Raw genomic sequence first — 26,170 nt, 5'->3', positions numbered from 1 at the left:
TTTTTAATTTTTAATATTTTATTTAATTTACTTCCAGAGGATAAAAAAAATAAAATAAATACATTGTTTATTTCACGCACTTCATTTTTCACTTACGTTATTTTAGCACTAGTTTTTTACTATAAATACTATAAATGAATTTCAAAAGGACTGTTGTAAAATAAGATGAAATAATTTTAAACACTAATAAAAATGAGATGCAGTCCTTTTGTCTGGTCACGTAAACACGTATTCACTACACTTTAGGTCCACTGAGAGACGGATAGTCGCATCTGTTATGCGTTTTTAACATTCAATTAAATAACCGTAATAAAATACTGGGTTTTTTTTAAAGAAAGGTATCTTTTTATAGCTTGGACCGTATTGAAAATACGTCTTCACCCTACGAAGGTTGGAACTGAACTGATAACAAAAGTTGCTTCACTCAAAATGCTACAATTCACAAACTAATCATCCCACAGCTGTCAAATTTATACGCGAATCTTTTGAGGGTTAGTGCTAACTAAAAAACGTATCGACTTAATTCTAGTAACGTCACCTATGTGTCAGGCTGGAGACTTTTCAACTGACCTGTTATTTTGACGCCACTTTTCTACATAAGTGATTACTTAGCTATATCATATTTACTGCAATTTCTATGTATATATTTTCTGTGACTCAAATTCAGAGGGCAGGTTCACTTTAATTTTTCGGTCTTCGCCTTAACATCAGAAGTCTTAGCACTTGTATGTATGAAGAGTTTTCAAGAGAAGAACTACGATGCTGAAACAAGAGAAGAACTACGATGCTGAAATTGCGATATGAAATCATAAGAAAGCATTAAATTCAAAACTACTGCACCAAATTGGATAATTATTTATTTCTTGTGTTTGTTATTGTCAGAACAGGAATATGTAAAAATAAATTTAAAAAGGCTTACGGATTTTTTTTACAGAAGAGTGTTGAAAAAATATTGACAGATTTGCAATGTTCAACTAAACTACTACATTCAGACAAAATCTAAAAAGAGAATTACAAGTGCCTCTAGGAATAAATAATTAAAACAAGTTAATTTAAAATATTATCAATGTCTCTCTGTAGAACCTAGAGAAGTTGCTAGATGTATCCTATAATCATCACAAAGTACATAGAGAAGCTCTTAAAACTAGACAGAATAACTACATAAAAAGTTACTACCTATTAAAATGATAAGATTGTAAGTAAAGAAATCGGTTACCCTATATTTGGTGTCACTTAAAGTGAAAGGACGAACATTTAGAAAAGTGCTGTTGTAGCGGTCAAACTTCTATGAGTCGTACTCTGAACCTTTAGAACGTTTTCTGTGCATGATTCCGAATTGTAGTGCATGTTTTCGTAGAACATATGTAAATACTTTAAATACCAAGTTTCGAATCCAGTGGTACTTTATGTTACTCCCAGCCAAACAGGCATCATGCAATCAGTACATTAAGATTAAAAATTTATCTTTATTATTGTTTTGAAATTAAGCATTTTGTTCACATTTTACACCTGGAGCCAACTTTTATCCTGTGCTCATCGAAGCGGGTTTGTATCAGTTGGAATATTAACAAAAGAAAAAATATCATTGTTAATTAAGAGAATGCTCCTTCTAACATAGCTCAAAAATATTCGCAAAACCATTTCGTTGAAAGATTTAGCTCTAACTGTATTCTGGATTTTCCATATATCAAAAATGCGTAAATATAATCATCAAGTAAAAAGAGAAATAGTCAATATGGAAGCGTATTTGGGCAGTCCTCTAAAGGCCTGTCTCAGAGATCCAATTTATTAATTAGAAAATTACTGGAAGAAATATATTTCACACAATTTATTTAAAATTGTTCAATCGTATTTCCACAAATTGTCAACCATTTTTCTTAAACACTCCCGTGTTTGTTCAAATTTGTAAAGATTTCGTTTAGTTTTAGTCAGTTTATTGAAATAAATAATACATTTTAGAACAATAATAAATAATAAAGAATAAATAATAATATTAATATTTTGGTGGTTGTCGAACTCATGATTTTTTACAGTTAAGTTCATTGATCTCGAATTTTCAAAACTATACTAACGATAACTAATACATAAATATAAAACATCCAAACACACTGTTTTTTTCGAAAGTTTGAAGAAATTATAGATATTGAATTTCCAATACACGCAGTTTTCTGGAGCTTTGAAAGAACAAAATTTATTATCAAATTCAAAAAGAGCTGCTACTCCACTAGAAATAATTCGAAACTGATTACATCAAATCTTATATTGAAATGTCTACGAAAAAAATGGCCAACTTAGAAAATGCTTGCCAAATTCAACCGTGAGAATACAAAAACATATAGGGGACGATGGGGGAATTGTGGACGCGGGTAAAACGGACTAACAGACTCAATCCCTTCACTCCGTGCCCGGTTACCGCGATCCCGCGTTAGATTCCGCCATCTTTGGTGCCGAATAAATATTCGCAAAGGACAGCTGCGCACAATTTTCAAGCTAAATAAAATAATTTTGTTTAAGAATTTTGATACAATTTTTAGCTTCTACTATTTTGAGTGTTATATCTTTACAATAACAAGCATACAGTATATAAAAATAATATTTTCTATCGATTACTTCATTAGTGGTAAATAAAATATATAATAACTTTCAAAATGAAGTTTTGTTGACCAACAATATATTGTTCTTTTTTTTATAACTCGGGAAAATATAGACCTCAGCAATATATTAGCTTACTATTATATTCTTATTACATAAGACATAATTTCAATAAAGACACACATGCCAGACATGGATTGATATTAAAATTTTAATGCAAGAATCCATAGTACGTATGTCACTTCGAGGACTAGAAATGACTTCAATAAGAATCATACCACTTAACCCTGAAGAAATGACATCTTTTGTGAAAATTTAAATGTGGACGAATACGGAATCAGTACTGTACAACGGAATTCCAGGATGCTTCCGTCAAAAGGATTATTGACGACAGTTCTTACATCGTTTTAACGCTGGAGTCCTGAAATGGCTGGAAGTTTAAGGAATTATATTCCACTATGTTTTACATTCAAAAGAAAAATAATAATATAGCGGCTTAGATTTCGGACTCTGAGAATAAATACTTATTGAATGGCTACATCATTTCAAAGAATTTGCTAAACAATCGGCTCATATTATCATTTTATTAATACTGAACAACCATGAGAGCCACGTCAGTTCGAAAGCTTACTAGTTTTGTTCGACCTAAATTATGTCTGCGAATGAAGTATGCATGGATAATGTTACGAATCATGCTGATTTGAGCCAAAGTGTGACTAGCTAAATGAGTTGTATCAACCTTCTTCTCTGTATCAACCAACTCTACGTCTGCCCAAAAAGCCTTCTGTCATTTTCAACAGCACACCGAAAAAGTTTATTTGGAAGAAAATGAACAAAAGATAATAGAAAGAAAAAGAAATAATCTGACACAAAAAAAGAAAATTACTAGATATAATAAACAAACAAAAAACACTAAACAAGAAAAAGAACGAACAAAATGTATAAATATTTATAAAATTTTTAAACTGTCCAAGAAATTATGACATTTACGTATTTTTACATTCAATGTCAGCGAAAGTATGGCGACACACCCAAATGACTGATTGAAGGCTCGATTATGTATTTAAAATGTAAGAATTGGGCTCATGAAAACTCACTAATGAAACTTTTTCCGGACCCTAAGGCTACCTATAATTACGAACAGAAAAGGTCTTTTTTTGATTAAAAATTTTAGAGCAGTTCATTAACCTCGTATTATAGTTGATGGTATTTTGTAGGTGGATAATTGAAGTTTTATAATTACACAAGTCAGAATGATTATTTCTAATAGTACACATTTTGCACGTCATTTCCCTTCAGCTTCTACAAATCCCTTATAATGGCCTACATATACTTAATTTAACATTTGATAAAATTAGCAACATATTGTCCAAAAAACAATATAATCAATTTTCAAATTCTACCATGAATCATTTTATATATACATTTTTAAAAGGAAAAATAATAAAAATAATAATTGTACTTCTTTATTGAGTAGTAACTATTCTACAACCAATATTTCAGTGTAGAATATGTACCTTTATTGTTCAAGTTCTTTTCTGGCTTGCTCCGAAATATCTAAAACTAACATCATCATAAATCGTATTGATCAATAAAACATGCAACCTACATTACTAGTGCCAAAACTAAATCGCAACGCTACCTGATTTTACAAATTCTTTCAAAACAATGAAACGTAAAAGCAGAAATTGAACAAAATCGAATATTGATTACGGTAACTTCGTTTTTATTGGCTCATAACTAAGTCGACTACGACTTAAAAATCTACAGTATTCTGAAAAGAAAATAAATACAGTAACAAACGATCCCCGACAAAGTTCCGAAACTTCGTTCCGCTTCCTGTCAACATCAAAAGATGTTTGCTTAGACATGGTCGAAATTCTCGACATTCGATACGTCCTGAACAAACTTAAATCAACAGATTTTATTTGTAATTTGCTTTTGTCTTAAATTGTCATTATATACTTATGACGAACTAATCAAACATTTTTAAATTCTTGAAATATAACTTAAAGTATATATTAAGGATAAAATAAATATATATTGTTTTTAAATACATAAATTTATAATACTAACAATTTTCTAGTATATCTAAAAATATTATATTATTTCGTTAGCCCAATATGTTATATTACATTATCCTCTAACACGCTTAACTAATTTATGAAAAAAATATAGGGCTTTGAACTAATTTCAAGCGGTTTTCAATAGATGTTATATAACATTAGATGATTGTAAATATAGTGAGATTAACGGGTTGTCATTTAACTTTTTAATATGTTGATTTTAAATATATTAGATATCTTAAATACCTTAAATGTATAAATATATTCTGGTTCGAAAATGTCAAATTGCAAGCCCACAGAAAATCAGTTGTGGAAAGTCATTTTTCCTGTTTAATTTAATTATGAAAAGTTGCATGGTTCTTACTTTCGTACCCAGACATTACAATTTTGATTGTAGCCTGTAGTATTATTTTTTAAACCCTTCAAAAGCTATGTCGTCGTTGTAGTGTAGTTCTCAGTCAGTTACATAGCGATAAGTATGGCTAATTAATAGAAGAACTTTTGGATTATTAGCTCATTTAGTTACATTACCAGGTTTAATGTTGTACCACCCCATATTTACACACCATAAGTCCAAATAACCTGTTTGAATTAAGGTAAAGTTGGGAATATCTTCTGACTAAATAAGTATAGGTCTTTTGATTTTGGATGATGTTAATTATCTATTCAGATTCAAACAACTTTATTTCGGTCCTAACTATTTTTTTAGTATGTATTCTTTAGCAAAATTTACATAACTAACATATCTATATTATTTCGAAAAGTAGCAAAGACAAATAAACAATGTTTATAATCTATATTAAATATACATTCTATTTTAAGTGCGTATATAAACAATATCCACATATGTTCTTCTTTTCTCGTTGTATTTTGTTTTGTTCCAATTAATTAAAACTTCTTTTATATTTTTAAATGCATACTTAAATATATATTTATTCTATATTGCTTCAAGAGTAAGTCCTTCGAATAAACTTGAAAATGGATTACACATTTACATCAGAAACCTGCTTAATTTAATGATGAAGTTATCATTTATAAACACTTAAAAAAATAGTGGAGTAGTGGAATTGAAAATACGAAAAGAAGCACTAACAATAAATAGTGTACGCAATTTTTCAAAAATGTATTGAATCTCTAAAGAAAGCCTCGTAGTTAATTAATATTTCTAAGTTATCATGAGTGTGTTATTGATTCTCTTAACTAGTATAACAATTTTAGTAGTAGCATAATGTAAATCCCGTCCTAAATGACATTGAATATACTGCCAAACGCAGTTTGTGAAAACATAAGATTAGGTTAGAGCGCATTTCTCCTTCTCATTTTATCCTAAAACTGTTACTATAAAATAACAAAAAATATAATAATATAAAAAAGAATACTGCCCAATGCGTCGAAACAAGTGACTGAATCAGCCTATAAATGTCGATTTGTGTTAACAGTGATATGCAATCTATATGTCTGTAAAATTCTTCAAAGTATTAGTGATAATAATTTAAAATTAACAAATTATAATATAAACTGGCGTTTGTAATCAGATACATCGAGCAGGAACGAGATAATCATACTGAAGTGGGTGCAAGATTTGTGTACATAGTTGTACGTATAATTGTTTGGAATATACCTTGCATTTGCCATCGCATTAAAATGTATGGGAAGATGATATATTTGTGGGAATATAGTAATCCGTAGAGTTTTATAAAGAAAAATATATACAGATAGAAACAGAAGAAAATAAGGAGACATTAAATGTTATCTCATCTAAACTACTTGACTAAGAAACATAAAAAAGGTAAATATGCTCATTAATGAGGGCAAAATACATTACTTAGATATATAATTGTTAATAAGGTTGATTAAACTTTCAAGGACTACCACAACATAAAAAGCACACTAAAAACTCTACCTCATCGGTAGTGTAGAAACGACTTAAACGTAAATATAATAAAACAACCCCATACTACAAAATATTGTGGCTGTATGTTCAAATGTACTATAATATGATATATTAAAATGTAACAAATATATATCTTAGATAATAAATATGTTATTAACGTAATGATAATATAATGTTAAAATAAATTATATTTGAAAATATTATTATTATTTTTATATATATTTTAAAGTCTCCTTTTTACCAACGAGGGTTTATCTGGACTGGACCTACAGTTTAACGTGGGCTCCGAACTACAGTCCTCGGCATTAAGCCTACCGACTGGCGAGTGACCAACTTTTGAAATCATACCAGAAGACATCCGGTCTTACCCAGCCCGGTTACTGGCGTGACTGGGATCATTTTCCATATCGGATTTCGATTATTATTATTTTTATATATTATTGTATATTATTTTATTTTTATTAGTACATAATAAGTAATACAATAAAGGAGGTAATATAATAAATACAAAACACTATCTAATATTAATTAATAATTAAAAGTATTTTATTTACTCTATTTACTATTTAAAAATATGAATTTAAATATTACATAATTGAAGAACTTATAGTATTGAATAAAATTATATTAAAATTAGTATTAAAAGAGTAATTTAGACAACTATAACCAAAATTAGCTCTAGAATAATTCGTATTATTTAATGGGTTGACTAAACAATTTAGGTTTAATCAAAATACTAATTTCTAGAGTAGTTTTTCTATATTTCATAGAAACATGGCGATAGAAATATATCGATGTCTTTTTCAGCAACAGTTTTGATTCAGTTTGGTTTCATTCCTCTTTAACTGTTCATAATACACCATTACATTTTAATCCGGCCATATGCAGAGCATAAAAAAGGTTATAGATATTTAATATTGGTTGGAATGTCAATGATTTTCCAAGATTGACGCATATTTTTTAGTAGTGGTAGATATCTATTATATTAATAAACGAAAGAGAACTTTTATATTTTGCCTGGCCATCCAAAATGACGATAATGAATCAACTGAAATTATTATGAACAAATTTGTGAGGTAATAATTTTCTTTTATCTTTTAAGATTCTTGATTTCTTAATCTTAATCAAATAGTTTCAAATTGTTTGCTGTTATCTTAAATATAAGTTTCTCACAAGTTTGAATTAATAGAAAAATTAAACTTCAAGATGATATAAGCATATCACAAGTACCTAATAAGATCTCGAAAGTAAATTTTTCAAACCACACAGAACAGATAATGAAACTTGAAAACAATTTTAGATATAAATTATTAACAATACTCTAACAATAGCAAACAAAATATAATTGATGGCAAAAAAGTTAAAACTATAATTTTTTGAATAGATCGTCATCAATCTATCAACAAAATCAATAAAATAAAAACAGCTCTATTTAGTCCGTGGGAAAAATGATATAATATCCCTGTAAAAGTTTTTCTAATTCAAAAGTATTTCCGTCTTTAGTCAAGATAAAAGATAATCGTGTAATAACTAAATAACCAGTACAAAGGAACAATACAAGTTACTAGGTCTGACTTCAGAGATTCAACATGTCCACCGATGCTGCTCCAAATCACCAGTTTTTTTATATATCTTATAAAAGTTTTAGCGATGACAATATAATCGCTTAAAGCAACAGTTTTTCTATAGATCAGAATTATAAGATCTCTACAACATGTTATTTAACTTACCAATGGTATGTTAATTAACCCTATCATTTTTATCATAATAAATAATTTATGAACTAACGTTTTTCTGGAATATTGCACTTACAATATGCAGATTCTTTAGATATTGTTCAGGTAGTAAATACTGCGATTTATCTATTATCAAGATTTTGTAGTTATCGAAAACAATGAATAAAAGAATTAATTTTTATGATATAAAGAGTTATATACTATAGGGCAATTAGAGATGTTTATCTAGAATAACATATGATCATGTGCAATTAAAATAATATATTTCCTTCCTCATTAATTTTCTATACATTCTATATTTCAAAACACTATACTATTTTTTCTAAAATATACTAATTCTTGAGAAAAAAAAAGTTGTACAATACCATATAGTGTCAGAAATTCTGAGCTCAGTTGCTCAGACAAATTGCTCATTACAGGAATTGTTCGAATATTAGCAGTTGTAAAATATGAATTTACTATAAAATGGTGCTTAAGGTATAACGGGTCAATTGAAAAGTCCCCGACCTACCAGAGTAAACACATTTTTTTTTGGCGAAATTAGTTTTTTTTTATTCAACATAATTCCCTTCAAGGACCCACGGATTATAGCGACCCTCCAAATTTTCCATTTGCGATTCCATTTTTATAGTACAATTTGTTCTTTGCTTCAAAATAGGTCTCAGTTTCGCCGATCACTTCTTCATTCAATGAAAATTTCTTACCAGCGAGCATTCTTTTGGCATCTGAGAACAGGAAATAGTCGCTGGGGGTCAGTTCTGGAGAAAACGGTGGATGAGGAAGCAATTCGAATGCGGCTGTTTTTCGGCGATTTCTTCCTTCAAACGGTCCAATAACGCTATTTAATAGTCGCTTTTGATGTTCCTTCCTTTTCCAAGACAATCAATGAAAATTATTCTATGCGCATCCCAAAATACAGACGCCATAACCTTGCCAGCCGACTGTTGGGTTTTCGCACGTTGACTGTCGATTGGACTTAGGAGTGAAATGATTTGAGCCATGTTTCATCCATTGTCACATATCGACGGAGGAACTTGGATTTATTGCGCTTGATCTTCAAACATTGCTCTGAATCATCAACTGATCGTTATTTTTGGTCAAAAGTGAGCTCGCACGGCACCCACTTTGCACAGAGCTTTCTCATATTCAAATATTCGTGAATGATATTATGTACACGTTCAGTTGATATCTTTAGAGTGTCTGCCATTTCATTCAGTTTCAATTTACGGTCATTCAAAATCATTTTTTGGATTTTTTAATGTTTTCGTCAGTAACAACCCCTTTTGGCCGTCCACTGCATTCACCGTCTTCGGTGCTCATTTCACCACGTCTGAACTTAACATATCAATCCTTGATGGTTGATCCTGGGGCAGTGTCCGGAAACTCGGCATCAAGCCAAGTTTTTACTTCAACTCTATGTTCTCCCTTCAAAAAGCAATATCTTATTAACACGCGAAATTCCTTTTTATCCATTTTTTCACTATAACAAAAGTTCCAAATAAGAAACTCAAAATTCTATGATTCACAAACTATGTTAATGATCCGACACTCAAATTTATACACGCATCTTTTGAGTGTTAGGACTAACTAAAAAGATATGGATTTAAATCTAGTATCTGTGTGTCAGTTCGGGAACCTTTCAAATGACCTTTTATTTTACAAAAAAATATATTTTAACATAAAATGAAATAAACGAGATAATAACATGTAATATAGAGGGCATTACGATATTTCAAATACAAATCAACTGCCATTTATACAGGGCTATGCAATTAGAAAATAAAAATTAAATAAAAATATAAGGTTTTTAGGCTTGTTTTCCAAATATCACCCAAAAGTTTTAGAACGAGGCCAAATTGTAACCGAAAGTTTGTGTCGTCGATAATTTCGTGGTAACATCGCGTGATGAAAACCATCCACAAGTAAACCGACCCATCGGAATTATGAATTATCCATATCCAGGACGTTTGAGCTATTACACAAGGAACCGTTTTTTCTCCTCATCTGTACAAAATACAGCAAGAATCTTACGTTTTCATCAATTATATGTATCCGTTTAAATTACTATACTTTATCCCGTCTTTTTAATGTTCTCTTAGTTTGTACTTAATCCTTAATATTAATGACCTTTAACTATTGCTAATAATAGGAACTATCAGATTATAAATTAAATTATGTACTCAAAATTACATCATGGTTTATAATAATATTTCTTGTTTCTATCACCGTTTTAGTAAGTTTTAGTATACTTGCAATGTATCAAAATATGTAATAGTTATATATTCAAATAACAAATATGTTATATGCCTATATCTATATTGATCATCGGTATCTATTGGTGAAAATGTGAAGTATTACTGTAGACAATTTATCCTAACTATAAAATTCCATGGTTTTAATTATTTTCTTTAGATTTCCATTTAGTATTATAACGTTATTCAGGCCATACAGGCGCTGATCATGGAACTTTTGGATTGTCTTCATGGATTGTTTTTTCGACATTCATTACATTTGTTGTTTATTTTGAGGAATTTTGATTGAATAAGTTTTTTATTACATTTTACATTACCTAATTTATAAAATTAATTTATTAATATTGTTCTAATATTGTATTAATTTATTAATTTAGTAATATTGTTAATATTGTTAAAATTAAAATTTAGATTAAACTATTATCCGCTATACAAGTTGATATATTTTGGTCTGCTTCGATTTTATGATTTCCGGTGTGTTCAGTAACCAGGAATAAGTAAACTTATTTCACGCTTTAACGCGAAATCTTGGATATCTACGTAATTCGTTGGTTAAGTAGCGATAAGCATTGGTCAACATTGTTCTGGCACCATTGGATTACTAGTTGAGATAGTTAGATTAATAGATGTGGTGTTTTAGTGCAATCTTTGAACCCGATAAGTCTAAATAAAGTTTGATTTTAGATCAAATTAGGTATTTTCCGACTAAATAGTATAGGTTTTTGAATGTTACTCTACTCTGCTCTTTGTCCAACACGCTGTTAACATTGAATCTATGTATATATAAAGTCTATTGATATTGAAACAATTTTACTTCAACTCTAATTATTTTTGTGGTATTTATTCTCTAGAAAACTGTACCTATCTAACATATAGTATATTCAAAGTACATTATTTTTTATTATTTGCATTAGAATGTTGTAATCTATAAAAGCTAAAATAAACTAAAAGTCAAAGTTAAATACGACAACATTGCGACGTTCTGACATCTTACACTGAGATGACATAAGTTACACTGCTACTTTGGATAGACCAAATCTACATCATATATATTTCAGTAACAAAGATAATAGCATTTGTCATATATATTATATATACTTATATACAGTGCGTAAATATAAATGTTCTCAAACAGCACCCACGGTTTTCTTGTTTCCTAAAATTGTATAGTAGATCCGTTAGTTTCGTATAGTTCCGTTTAAATTATAATTTGTTACATATTTTTAAATATATATTTATTATACGTTGCTTAAATAATAATTCTAAGTCTTTCGAAAAAGGTAGAAAATTTTGCATTAACATCTTATAAGTAATTTGAAATAGAAACCCCACGTAAAATTGAAAATATATTTGACAAAATTAATATAAATGATAAAATATGTTGGATGATTAACTGTTTATTCAGAGAAGCAAATAACACAACATATTCTTGATAACATTCATTCAATATATTCAAAAATTAACCCTGATTTAACATATATTATGCTACTATAAATATATGTTAGGTTACATATGCCATTAAAATTGGACATATTTAATTCTGAAGATAGTCAAGATAGCCCAGTAAGAAAATATTCAATGAAAAACAATTCAATTATATTTTACAAGAGTACTAATTTAAGTAAATGTAATTTAATTTAAATGTAGTTGAATGTGTTTGAAGATATTTGTAATATTTCATAATATATTTGAACGTTAGGAACTTCAATTACTTTTTAGACACTTCCCAAAGATGGTCTCAGTAAAGTAATACACATTTATTCAACGAAAACGTAGATTCGTTATAAAATATTTAACTCATACTATGTAGTGATTATTATAAATTTGTTGCAAGAAATTATATTGTTAAAACAAATGATAATTAAAAATGTTTCTTTATTATTTAGACCCAATATTTTAAAGCCGGTTAGTATATTACCTGCTCAAAATGATATTTCCTAAACACTAGTTAAAATAACAAAAATAGATTATTGAAAACAGTTTTAGACCTGTCAGTTAACCAAAATATTGAAACATTTTCTTCAAAAAGCAAATACTCTTTGTAGTATTTAACAAACTATTTCGCCGAATTCTCCGCCCACATCTATATTGGATTAATTGACCTCCACACTAATGTAGCGAAATTTCATTTCGCATGAAATCAATGTCAGATTTATATAGCAACAACTGGCCTATGCCGCTTGTAGAATATACTTTAACCTTTTACGCATAACTTTCAACATATAATCACAAATCTTATTGATTACTCATTAATTTTCATTTAAATTAGTTACATCAATATTCCTTAATTAAATACATGTATGTAAATGGTTTAGTCACGCCAATCTCTTGGATTTTTCTGTGTGTCTGGATCCATTGTTTAACATGGACTCCAAACCATAGTTAATTGGCATTAATCCTACTGACTGGCAACTGATCAACTTAGAGACCATCCCATAAGATATCAAACGCTCGTACAGCCTGGCTACTGACGCGACAAAGACGACTTTCCTAGTTAAATTTTACATTTTTGCTTATGGAAAATCACTAACACAAATGTACAAGATGTCCCAGTGAAACAGCTACAGAAAAAACTCAATATGGATCTGTGGAGAAAAGATTGGCTACGTCCAATATCTAGATGAGTAATTTGTAATTGAAGTAATTCAAATAATTTGATTATAACTAAAATAAATTGATTATAGGCACCTGTGAGGAAAAAAAATTGCTGTGGAGACATTTGATTGGTTCTTTGATTAAGTTGTTGTCACACAGATGCGCCACGTGATTTTCCAATGTTATATTATGTTCTGACGATATATGTTCATTCTTCTCATTTTTTAATCTACTATTTCAAGAATTCAAGCATCTTTGTTATCATTATTATATTTTCGTTGGGTTGATTGTTACCATCTGGTAGATTTGTTTCGATTATTTAGCAATTTATGCCTATTTACGGTACCTAAATAAACATTTTCCTCTCAGGAAGCATTACTTATATATTTGTCACAATATCAATGCAGCGTTTATTGTTATTAATTCATATAAGCACTTACAATTCTTGTTTTAGATAAGAAAGCATATATTATAATTCGCTAGAATTTTAAATATACATAATGATGCATACCTTTGTAGAAACGGTACGAATAACATCATTTTAATTTAATTATTTTAAGACTCACTACTCCATAACATTGAATAGTGTCATTATAATTGAGTCATGAAATATAATAATGACTGTATATTATATTTTTAAACATGATGTGTTAAGTACACATCAGGTACAAATAAGTATATAAACTCTAAATTTCTCATTATATCCAGCGTTGTTAAATACAGGGTATTACAAAGTCGCGTAAGAACTGTTTTTGTTTTAGAAAACATATAAAACAAACAAACATAATACATACAAATTGTTATTTTATGGTAATATCAGGTGTACTGGAAAGTCATTACCAGTTTTGTTTTAAAAAAACTACATGATTTTCAAGAAAATGGAAAATTTTATTTATCCAAAATATCTCAAAAAACTGTTTGCCCTGTAAGCAAAACTATTCATCGAGCAAATTTTTCGAAATTGGCAAAATGCTGGACTGCAAGCGCGTGTCTCATAGATGCGAAAAGTTGGTAGTCGGACAAGGTGGCAAGGTCTGGAGACTACGGTTGGTGCGTTAATATATGCCATCCATGTACTTCCAACTTTTCCTTGACCGGTATCGCTTTATGAGAAGGCGGTTACAGGAAATTTTGCAGTTACTGACCAAGCTCTTCTCAGAGACCTACGAGGCCCAGATGAAATGCTTTCCTCCCGCAAAAAACACTAAACATAAAGGCAACGACACTGTCATCAACGAATCCAACTCCATCAAAACACTAGTTACCCCAGCCTTTCATCTCAAACATTTTGTGTCACCAAAGTCTCTACAGACTATGATCGGCAAAAATAGGAATCGGAACCTAAGTAAACCCTTCGACAAGGCCTGGCACGACGGTTTGATCGCAAAGTCCGTGCGGTTAGGCTTCCCCGCTGTCGCTAGCCTTATTTATATCTTTATTTCATATCTGCCGAGAAAAGAGCATACGACGTCGCGTTTTTCGCTGACGACACTGTTTTCTTCACGACCGTCAGGTTCGAAGTTACAATTCATGAACGTTTATAGAAGCAGCTGTATTATGCGGTCAAGTGGTTCAAATTCTGGAGGTTGCAAATCAACCCCTTAAAAACCCAGACCATCATTTTCCATAAGAGGCGTTAGGTACTGTGCTAACCTACTATCTGCTATAATCTGCCATTCTAGCAGACTTCCCATATCCATCAAATGCTTATTTTACAAGGTGATAATTCGATCCTCTACGGATCTAATGTCTTCAAATTTGTTACACCCAACCAGGTCAACCTTGAAGCCGTTTCCTTCTAGTTTTCCAAAATAAGCACCTCATGAAAGTCATGATTTGTCGCTCCATGATTTGTCAGAAGTAATTTATAGGGAAACTGATACTCCAGAAATTAAGCACTTCATATCGCACTCATTCCACAAACAACAACTCAGCTCAAGTTCTTCTAAAAACGCGCTTCTTCGCGAGCTGTTTGACATGCTGGGAGCTTATCACCGCGTCACCGCTATCCTCCCTATTTTTCAGGCTGAAACGACCTCATCCGTCGCTGCAGTCATAACTTTTGGCGCCATGCGACAGCATCCAGTCGTGTGTTAACTCAAGTTCGGGAATCTATAGTTAATTTCACTATCTGTTTTTTTTGCCGGGCCCTCGTGCCCAGTAACGGCTGCCCTGTTGGTTGCTATATTCGAAAATTTAATGCAGTAGCAGTAGCAACCCACTGGGGTCAATTGTGAGACGGTTTCGGTTGAGTGTATTGGTAAGCCCAGAGGCAGTCTCACATAACCCGGTCCAACTTGTCACTCCAGGGCAAGTCCCCGCGACCCGATATGCGTCATGCATTCCACACCCTGATTTTAGACCAGAATAAAAAAAATCTAGCACATCTAAATCACCACTTTTGAATTTTCGAAAACGCGCCTCAAACGTATTTAAGGTTAGAGAATGTCCACGAAACTTCATATTTTTTAAAAAGTGTTATGACGGTGTTAGTTTCGCAGAGTATAACATGTATAGCTTTGTAGCATATGTGTTAAATCATAAAATTGCATATTTAAGCCTAGCGACATATGTTAGAGTTATGGTACACATACATACATACGTAGGGACATATCTAACATTGTAGTGCGATTGGTAATATAGAGAACATATTCCTTTTACAACCTATTTCATTTCGCTATCAATACTTTCATAACTCGATTTTAATGCAATAATAATAATCAGTACTAATTTACAGTTATGGTTTATATTCCAACTCCTGTTGCCATAATGTTGATATATTCTAAATAAAACATATTCCCTATAATACAATTCATGTTATTTTACTTCCAAAACTTTTTAAACACAATTACGGGAAGCAAAAGTCGGATAATATTTATTTTGTGAAATGTTTAAGTAATAATATAGAATTTTTAATCATCCGTGATATTATCTTTAAAATATATTTTATAAAAGTTTATGAAAGTTGTTAATTTTAACATTATATTATATCGTTATCTATATAGATCTACTTTTAAAAACATTTAAGGTTCGTTCCTTTTACCTGCATTTAAATACAAATATGATTATTTGATTAAATTTAATATTATTATTTTTCTAGTTCCATATATTCATATATTTTATATACGAATAAAAATGCTGGATTGCTTATTAACTTATTATATATTTGCAACTATCCTTGATGAATCAAACTTTACAGTTGCTAGTTTTTAGTAACTTGTCACTCTTTCACTTTATCGTTTATATTATAAATATTACTAATAACTAAATATAATACATAAAAAATTACTAGAAATTAAAATATTTACTTGAATTTTTATCCAACAGGTTTTTAAGGTTTAATAGGATCGTGGATTAACTGAGATAGATTTGTAGAAACCTTTAATTGCTTACCCATACTTTCAATAATATGCATTCAGATGTATTATAATTATTGCAGAAGGAATTACATTAATCTATTGATTTCCCCAATATTTTTTGTCATCCTTCATGTGGAAAAGTTGTACGATCACATTAAACTTTAATAGCACATCTTTCTACTGCTCTAATATAATGTAAAAAGTACATATACGCTTTCAAATAAACATGATTGAATGTAATATCAATAACGTCAATTTATTTACGATTATTATTATATTATAATTATATTAACCTATTATATTAACTTATTATAATTATATTAATTATATATTTAGGATATTGATTTGATGATTTATATTATAGAAATCATTAATGTATTAACTTATAACTTTAAATTTCAAATTAATTGTAACCTTCAAGACCAATAATTATTTTGCAATGATCTTTGGCCAATATTGCATCCTACATTGAACTTTATGCTACTTCTTCGATTTTTTTTTGCATCAAATACATCTCATAATTTCAACCATATAGAATTAAATAGGAAATAATCAACTAAAATATGATATGAATACAATATCCCTAAGCTTTTAGTGTAATCAATATATAAAAACTTTTCCACTATCTAATCTGATAAGATTAACTATTATTCTATTAATGATTTATAAAACACTTTGTTTTACTTCAGCCAAAACTTTTCTTTTTACTGTCTGCTATAAAGCTACGACACCAAGTAATAAAAAACTTTTATTAATTGACTATACCCTTTCGGAATACGTTTCGACGAACTTAAAAAAATGAGCTGTTTAAAGTTCCTCGAAGTCGAGAAAATATTATATTAAGAATTGATTTAACAATGTGGCCAGTGTTAGATGAACAAATAAGAATCGGTATGAAGCCTAGATATAAAATATGTATAGAATACTTAGTTTAAATATAGTTATAATTTGAATGTATTATGTAGTGTTGATACTTATCTTCTTCGTGAACATAACAAAATCAAATTATTACTATTATTTCTTCGAAAGTGTTCGAAACTTAAATTTACAATCCATCAGTTTAGTGTTTAGTGTTAGCAAGCCAGTGAATCTGTCCTTACACAGATGTTCACATCATTCATAAGGTATTGAGTAATGCTATATTGCTATTTTACGTAGTGGATCCTCAATAGGCCTAAACCTACATACTGTGAAAATAATAACTTTTATTTTGAAGTCTGGAACCATTATATAATTTGAAAGTTTGGTTTACATTACGCTACAATTACTGATGTACTATATAGAAAATATATATGTAGAAAATATAATAGAGTTAAGCCACCTCTATTATTGTACCAAATTATTATGGCGCCAAAGTAGTCATTTTTTTAACCATAAAAACTATTTAAAACAGAGACATAAATAAATGGGTATTTTATATCAGTGAAAGTGTTCAGACCACCCTTAGTATCATAAAATTTATTCGTAAATTGTATTTCCTTCATTCTTCAAAAACTACCTTTGTTAAGCAATAATTCTGTGTAGTGTTATTAGATAACATTTTCAAAAGAATTCAAATTAATATGCAGTTTAAAAGCTGAGCTGCCTTACCGCCGTCAATCAAGGTAACGGTTAATTTCTCCAACTTCTAATTTTAGTAAACAGCCGGCTGATCAAAATGTTTGCAGAGTTTCACCATGAGCATTAAGAATGAATAGTTTCCCGAAATTAGAGTCCACACTATTTTAAATTTGATAATAAACCTTGTCTTCTTCTTGAAAAGGCAACAGCGCAATCGCTGATCTTTCTGAGCTACGCACGATTAGATGTGAAATAATGGTTTTCCCCAGTCGCTGTAATCAGTGACAAATTACGGCTTCTAGTGACATTGATACGACCACATAAAATGGTAAGATTAAGAACACATATTTTCTCCTTGTATGGAACTACCTAAAAAGCTTACTATGCACCCAAAAATTTATCCTATAACCAATTTAAACAACAAGAAGCTTTTAGTTCAATTCGAAATCAATTTGAAATCAATTTAATTACATTTTGGCTGGATATTTAAAGACTCATATGAGATTCGGTTACATTTTAGGAAAGTTTAGCTATAAGAATGTATTTACTACCTATTGGTGTCAAAAAATCGTATTCTAATCTCTGAAATACCAGCTAATAATGAAAAATCCACGAAATATTTATTCAGCTGTGTTGAATTATGTCTCGATTAACTGATTGTCTTGATTTGATGATTTCGGTCGACGCACAACGATGTAGGAGCGATGAGGAAACCCGATTGTAACATGATATGGAACATGACCACTTTTTCCTCCACGTCATAGCGAAACTATCACAATAAATGACGACTAGAGCGAAATATATGCGGAATAAAAAATATCCAAATAGCAGTTAATAAATTTTAGACTCCTAAGCACCTGAATGATACAAATGTAAAAAACATAGCCCTGGATAGGCTACAAATTTCGAAACAGTGAAAATGGGCATAAGTCAAAGCTTTTGAGAAATACCGTAGATTAAATTAGGCAAACTCTAGAAAATCAGAAATAAAAGCATACTGGAATTGTTTGAAAGATGCTGCATAGAAGCGTGAATATATTCACAATCTGCTAAACGTTTCACTCCTAAAGGTAAAATACTTGATTGGAGATTGTGCGGTACGAATAAAAACAAAACATCTGAATATATGGAGAAAATTCTTCGTGCAGCTCTACAACTATAACCCACTACACGGTTCAGCAACTCCATCTATAATGATTAATTACTTGATTAATACCAGTGGAAAAACATATTTCGACAACTACTTACTTACAAATGCTATTTTCACGTTCTGGTTACCTAAATTTGGTGACCAAATCCTCATACCATCAGTATGAAATAAACTATATTTGATCTCATATTTAAAAAGAAGATATAAAAAGATATAAAAGGAGAGTATAACAAAGTACAAAAAAGAAAGAGTAAAGTAAGTAGAGCAAGCAGACTTATTTTTTCCTATATAGCGGAAATTAGGTCCAAAAAATACGTGTATCAATATCATAAAGGGCGTTCTTAAATAATAGGGAACAACTTATTGGTTGAGAAGTATCTTCCACACCGCTCAATGCTGACGTTACTGACGATTATCAGTAAGGAGAGAAAACATAAAATCGAATAAAAAATATAATTAATCAAAATTGTTGGTCGGTAAAAATTATGTATGTATATTAACAATGAAACAATAATGCAGTATCTTAAAGTTATAAATAGAAGCTGCAACGAACTGAACCTTAGAGTAGCAGTATAAAGTAGCTTCATGGCTAGGTTTCTTAAAATGTTCAAGAAATTGGTTTTCAAGCATAGTGGTATCATAACAAGTGATTATCAGCATTAAATTAAAAATACCTCCAAAATCGTGCAAAAGTTTGCGATATTTAGACGTTTTAGATTTATGTGGGTATTTCTACCATGTAACTTCCAGAAATAAAATATGGATTGAAGCATGAAATGAATATGGAGTGAAATACCTGATATATGGAATTAGGTACCAGGAATTAGACATTGTTTTGCTTAAACAGCCATTTTTGAAAAAATGCGATTCATTAAAATCCTGATGCAACTCTATTACTACTGTAGCTCGATATTGTACATTTGTTTATATATTCATATATAATTATAATATCGATACGTAATTAAAACCATTACGCCAGGAGGTGTATATTTCTCAGTTTCATTATAAATACATTTACAATATCTCATTATAACACTATAAAAGCATAAAAAACTTCTTTTTATTTATTACTAATTATTTATTTGCTTATTATCATTTTATATATGTTTAATTTATTAGTTACTTAAATAACATACGAATACAAACAATGATGTAAGTATTAATAATTAAAACCTAATATACACCTGTATCATGTCATGTACGGTTTTTTCCTTCTTAATTTAATGTTAGTTTTGTATTGAACTAATCGAATATCCCAATCAATAGAGATATTAAATATATTTTATTAGAAGATTTTTAATAAATGTCAAGGTAAGTAGTATACTGTGAATATTACAGATTTATATAGCCACGAAAAACATTATTACATTCCTAATTATATTTAATAAGTAATATAAATTAAAAACTAAAATCATATTTTAATATCATTTAATTATAATTAAAATAAGAAACAGTGTCTATATCTACTAAAATATTTAAAAACTCGTTATTATCGTATTTTCAATTAAATATTGTTAATAAGTTGAAAATTGAAATGCCAATATATTATAAGGTTTGTTTTATGAATTTTAAGATCAATTAATACCATACAACCATCAAATATTTAGGTAAAATAGTTTATCATCAATATATTGTCCATCACAAACTCTCCTTCAACATCTGCAATTTGGGGTTAATTTCATCGAAATTCAAAGTAGCCTATTCTTCCAAAGTAAAAGCAGTTCCTTAAAAAATTGATAGGAAAAAGGAAACATTAAAAGTGAATCCATTATAATTAATTCGGCGATGTATATTCAGAGATTATTTATCAAAAAATTGTGAGCACATTTCTCCATACAATTATTACATAATTATCTTTCTGTTTTCTTCAGATAATGTATTTTCTTCTAATTACCAAAATCATTATCATGAAATTTCACTATATCAATGAATTGCTATCAATAATTTGCATAATAAAAAAATTTATGAAAAAAACTTACATTAAAAACATTTTCTCTGACATATGATACAATTATAAGTATATTTTTATCAATTGTTAACTACAAATAAAAACTTATAATCTCACAATCAATTTATTTATCGCATAGAATAATGGATAAAATTAGTATTAATTAATTAATTAAAAAATTGGCTACAATAAGGCATTTTTTATTTAACTAATATAGGTTACAACAAATAATAAAATATATTTGATAAAACTCATGATATTTAAATGCTTTTCTCTGATTGGTGCATCACTTTTTAATGAAAGACATTTAGAAAGAATTTAGATCAATATGCAAAATATGGCCTAATTTCGCATTCAAAACAAACTATAGATGCTTCACCTTCCAAATTTTTATTGCTTATTTTTATTTATTTTTTTGGTTTTAAATTAAAAAAAACACAATAGCAATCTCCAACATTCCATAACCTATACTTTCAAAAATGGTGGATGTAAAAAATTCTCCTGTTAATATACCTCCAATTTAATACTCCTCGAACTATGTATCACGATATCCTGAACGACATTAAAAATGTTTTACAATGCCGATCAATTTTAATCAATGGCATCAATTTTAAGGAGCTGTGTTTAAATTCTATAATTTGTTCTCAAATCGAGTGTCATTATTACTGCACTATGCTGATTTTTTTATTATTGTAAATCCACAATAGTTCTTTAAAGAATTAAATAATATTCTCAAAATAAATCACAATGTTTGATAGCATTTCTGTGAAATAGTCTTGGTGTTTATGATACAGTTTCTGTATCACGTGTATTAATATGAGAAAATATTGCTGATGAATAGGATAATACACAGTGACATTAAATATTAAAAAACTACTAAATTTAATACTTTATCATAAATTATTTATAATGGATACCGTTACTGATACTTAATAACATTTTGACCTATACAGCTCATTTAAAAATAAAGTGACTATTAGACCACTATAAATTATGAGAAATGTAGAAACAAAATCATATTTTTTATTCTTCTGTTCACTAAAAATAACAAATGATATTGTAATAAAACAAGGTTTTCAAAAGGAAGTCTGCTTCAGATGATTTAACTATAGCACTTTCGTTGCGGGAAACATTAGAGATCATATGTAAGCAAATTAGAAAGTTAAGATTGTAACTTAGACGCAAGAACAACTTACAACAGTACTAAAAGAAAATCCAGCTATAAATAAACGTATAAATTAGTGAATCAAAATGAAGGTGATGAATCGAAAAGAAGAAAAAATGCTGCTGTATTTTACTTGTGTTGAGAAATAGCTCTATTTTAAACATATATGGTGTCGAAAAAGCAGTATACTAATATCGATACAAAAACAAAATATTCATACTATGAAAGTTATGCCATGTGATTTATCACAGAAAATTCTTAAATATTAATTATAATAACAAATCTATAACAGAACAATACATTATTTAATATAAAATTAGCCTGATATTCGAACTAATAATCAAATTTGTTTTACTAGAGGAAGTTATAATAATACTTTTTAACGACCTAAACCAAATAAACTTGAATGCTTTAATCAATAAAACGTTTTGTGTAACAATAGCTACAGTACAGAAATATTATTTATTTTCCTATGAGGTCCAATATAAATATGTTGCAATCATGATAAAGATTTTTATATTTAAATAAAATTAATTTATCCCAATATGGTTTTTAATCTTTTAATTAAAAAGCAATAATAATAATAGTGAAAAATTACCTATGTAAATAAACATTGCTTAAATTACAATGTAGGCCTTTTCAAAATAAAATAATTTAAAAAAGGTATTATTTATATTTACAGAATTACGATATATTACAGAATAACTGATTATTTATCTATCTAGTTTATATAGTATTTCATAATATGTTGGGAACATAAACTAGTTAGATCTTTTTTCTTTCTAGGATAAATAAAACTTTTATGTCCTGTCTTATTAAAAAAAATGTTAATCGCTATACAGAAACCTTATCGGAAAAATGCTTCATATAACTTTTAAAGCAATATATTTTCGACGGCCAATATTCAAAAATTTACTCAGGTTTTAGCATATCTATATTGATGCTCTTGAATAATTTCACTCGATATAATTAGTAATCAAAAAATACAATATTCAGAAAATAATAAGGTTAGAGTAACGGTTAGGGGAACGTATCATTTAAGGAATTATATGCAACTATTTGAACACTTATTCAAACGATATCATGTTCACTAACTTCAATGATAAATTAAAAAATATGAATTAAAACCTATAGTAGAACTCAATGATGATGTCTGCAATCTGTTTGAAATTTTGATTGTGCATCTTGGTATACTTTCGACCTTCTACTATATTTTTATCATTGACATTAAGCATTGTCATATTATTCTGCTACACAAGCAATCCGTAGCAGAATGATCATCTGATCATCAACTACGTATTTCTTCGAATAAAACAAGCTTCTGCTATAGTATGGGGCTTATTTGGACCAAAGCTCTAAAAGAATGAAACAAACGAGAAAATATATCTTAGGATATTGTTTTTACATCGATTTTAGCATAATTTATTGATAACATCTTCTTTCGTCTAACTGCGAAAATATATTGGTCTTATATATACAACTTTACAATTGTTATTAAATTGAATATATATATATATATATATATATATATATATATATATATATATATATATATATATATACTGACACAATAACACGACTTTCAAATGTTAATGTTATGTTCTTAATTAAGCTTAGGATTGTATTTAAATGCAATACATTTCACAACAGAAACATTTCATACATATATTTGGCTATTTATTGGAGTTTGTTAACATTCTTTAACAGCCTAAATAAAAAAAGGTTGATAAAATGAATCAATAAAATATTTCGTTGAACAATAATTACTTCAGAGAAATATTTGTGTATTAGTAATTTCTATAGAATTTATTCGCAATTCTAACAAGAAGACATGTTGTGTCCAATAATTTGAATATAATCAATGTTATAATATATTTAGTGAATATATCATAAGATTTTCTCGAAGAATAACCTTAAATATATCAATCAATATAATGTTTGCAAATAACAATGGCTTAAACAGTTTTAGAAATCATGATGCCTAAATTAAATTAATGACATAAATATGTACTATAATAGCATATGTTTTAACCAATATTAATTCTATTTTAAAACCTCTACAATTGTTTCATTTTTGATTTGTTAAGTGCAGCGTCTGCATGATATGTTTTGGCATTTTAGATGCAACACATTTCAACAAAAACACAAAATCAATACAAAGTTTTAAAACATTTCATAACATTCAACTAATATTTTAAACCAAAATATGAATTGGGCATATTAGGTTTACTATAGATGTTCATTTAGTGATAAAAATATATGTTTTGTAAGATTTAAACTAGCCGTATAAATAGGTTGATTCTCTTTCAGACAAGATTATTTTAGGTTAGTTTTAATTTTTCTATAAACGTAAAGGTACAACTCAAGATTTTCATACTCATTTCAAATCAAAGACAATGAACTATTCTTATTTCATTAGCAAAAATAATCATTATTTCATATAAATTAGCTTTGATACTCAGTAATGTAAAATATTACAAGTGATTTGTTCATTGGTGTTATGATTCTTTTTGACTTTTTGAGTGAAACAAACTTAAATATCTTAATCAATAAAAAATATGGAAAAATAAAAATTGATTTAGTTATTATATCTGCTTTTTTAATTGTATATATTGTCACATTTAATTCTGGTTTCCTGGAATAGTTTCATCAAATTTTCGTTAAGCACATGAATAGTTGCAGTTCCGGTTAGTAGAACACTTGTTTTCAGGGTGACAGTATTGTTTAGGTAAAAGTGAGAAATAAAGATCATAGTATGTAGCGTGAGTTAGAAGTGAAGAAGTTTAAATGCTTCGAATTCAAAGTTCTTAGTACGTATTCTGCTTTATAAGGAAATCGTATTGGTTCGAGAGTAAATACTTAAAGGTAGATGTTTCAACGTCCACATTACCGAGCTATCTGAAGTAACTAGTAACCAAATTAAAAAGGAACACAATTTGTACAAACTAGGGTGCAACACAGGGCAAGCAAGAAAAAATGGTGGCTGGCTGGCACAGCATTTACCTTTGCTAGCTCGTCAAAGAAGAGGAAAATCAATGAGGAAAAGAAGCACGGGCACAGAGACTGACCCCGCACCACGCACAACGAACCAGAGCGCCACACCGGCCAGGGTTGGAGTGCGGTACTGGGGGACGCAGCCCGGCTCGAGGGGATCGGGGACCGTCAGTAGACTGACGGTGGGAGTCGGCCGGCACACCGTAGGGCTGCGCGAGTGGCACGAGGACGCCGTCGCCAACCTACGAAGCCCGCGACAGGCCGGAAGCGAGACTGTCAAGTGGATGGTGGTGGGGGTGTCGGGATGGCGGTGGGGGGATCTTTAAGATGCTGAATTAGAGATCTCAAAAAGATTAGAATAGATAAACATGAATATATATTTATATAGAATATATTATAAAGACGTATACCGATAAAACTCAATCATTGCTACTTAAATAACCCCACACAAATGTTCGATCCATAGATTAATATCAACAATATTAATTCCGACAGGTCAAAATAGCACACACATATTTGTAGAACGTGAAATATATTACCTCCAGAAAATCGTCAGGTGGCATGTGGAACTAACATTTACTCTATACGCGTGCGCAATTTCGACCATACTGTGTATTTTAAGACGTATTCGAGTGATATGTTAGAACGGGTTAAATAACGTACTGCTATCAAATATAACTGCTAGAAATATTATTCCTACTAATATTCCTTATAATTTAAAGCTCGTTTATAGATATGGTACTTCCGATAGGTCATGCTGTAAATCAATCGTAAATACTAATTTTAATTGAAAATTCGTCATCCATTTTATTTAAGATAACTGTTTGATATGAATTCACTGAAAACTGTATGCAGAACC

General features: G+C 29.3%; 1 protein-coding gene across 1 annotated transcript in view; it reads right to left on the bottom strand.

The window, feature by feature from the left end:
* The window catches only part of LOC143198751 (uncharacterized), a 292,680-nt gene extending 267,209 nt beyond the window's left edge, over window positions 1-25,471 (bottom strand). Inside the window, exon 1 of the mRNA XM_076408252.1 lies at window positions 25,321-25,471. The gene's annotated coding sequence lies outside the window, so the exon portion shown is untranslated. The remainder of the gene's footprint in view (window positions 1-25,320) is intronic.
* Window positions 25,472-26,170: the final 699 nt, after the last annotated feature.

Source organism: Rhynchophorus ferrugineus, unplaced genomic scaffold (assembly GCF_030347505.1).
Source record: "Rhynchophorus ferrugineus isolate W39M unplaced genomic scaffold, kcgeb_rfMv2 rfM1, whole genome shotgun sequence".
Lineage (NCBI taxonomy): Eukaryota > Metazoa > Arthropoda > Insecta > Coleoptera > Curculionidae > Rhynchophorus > Rhynchophorus ferrugineus.
The sequence above is the reverse complement of the archived record's forward strand: the minus strand, read 5'-3'. Positions and strand labels throughout refer to the sequence as shown.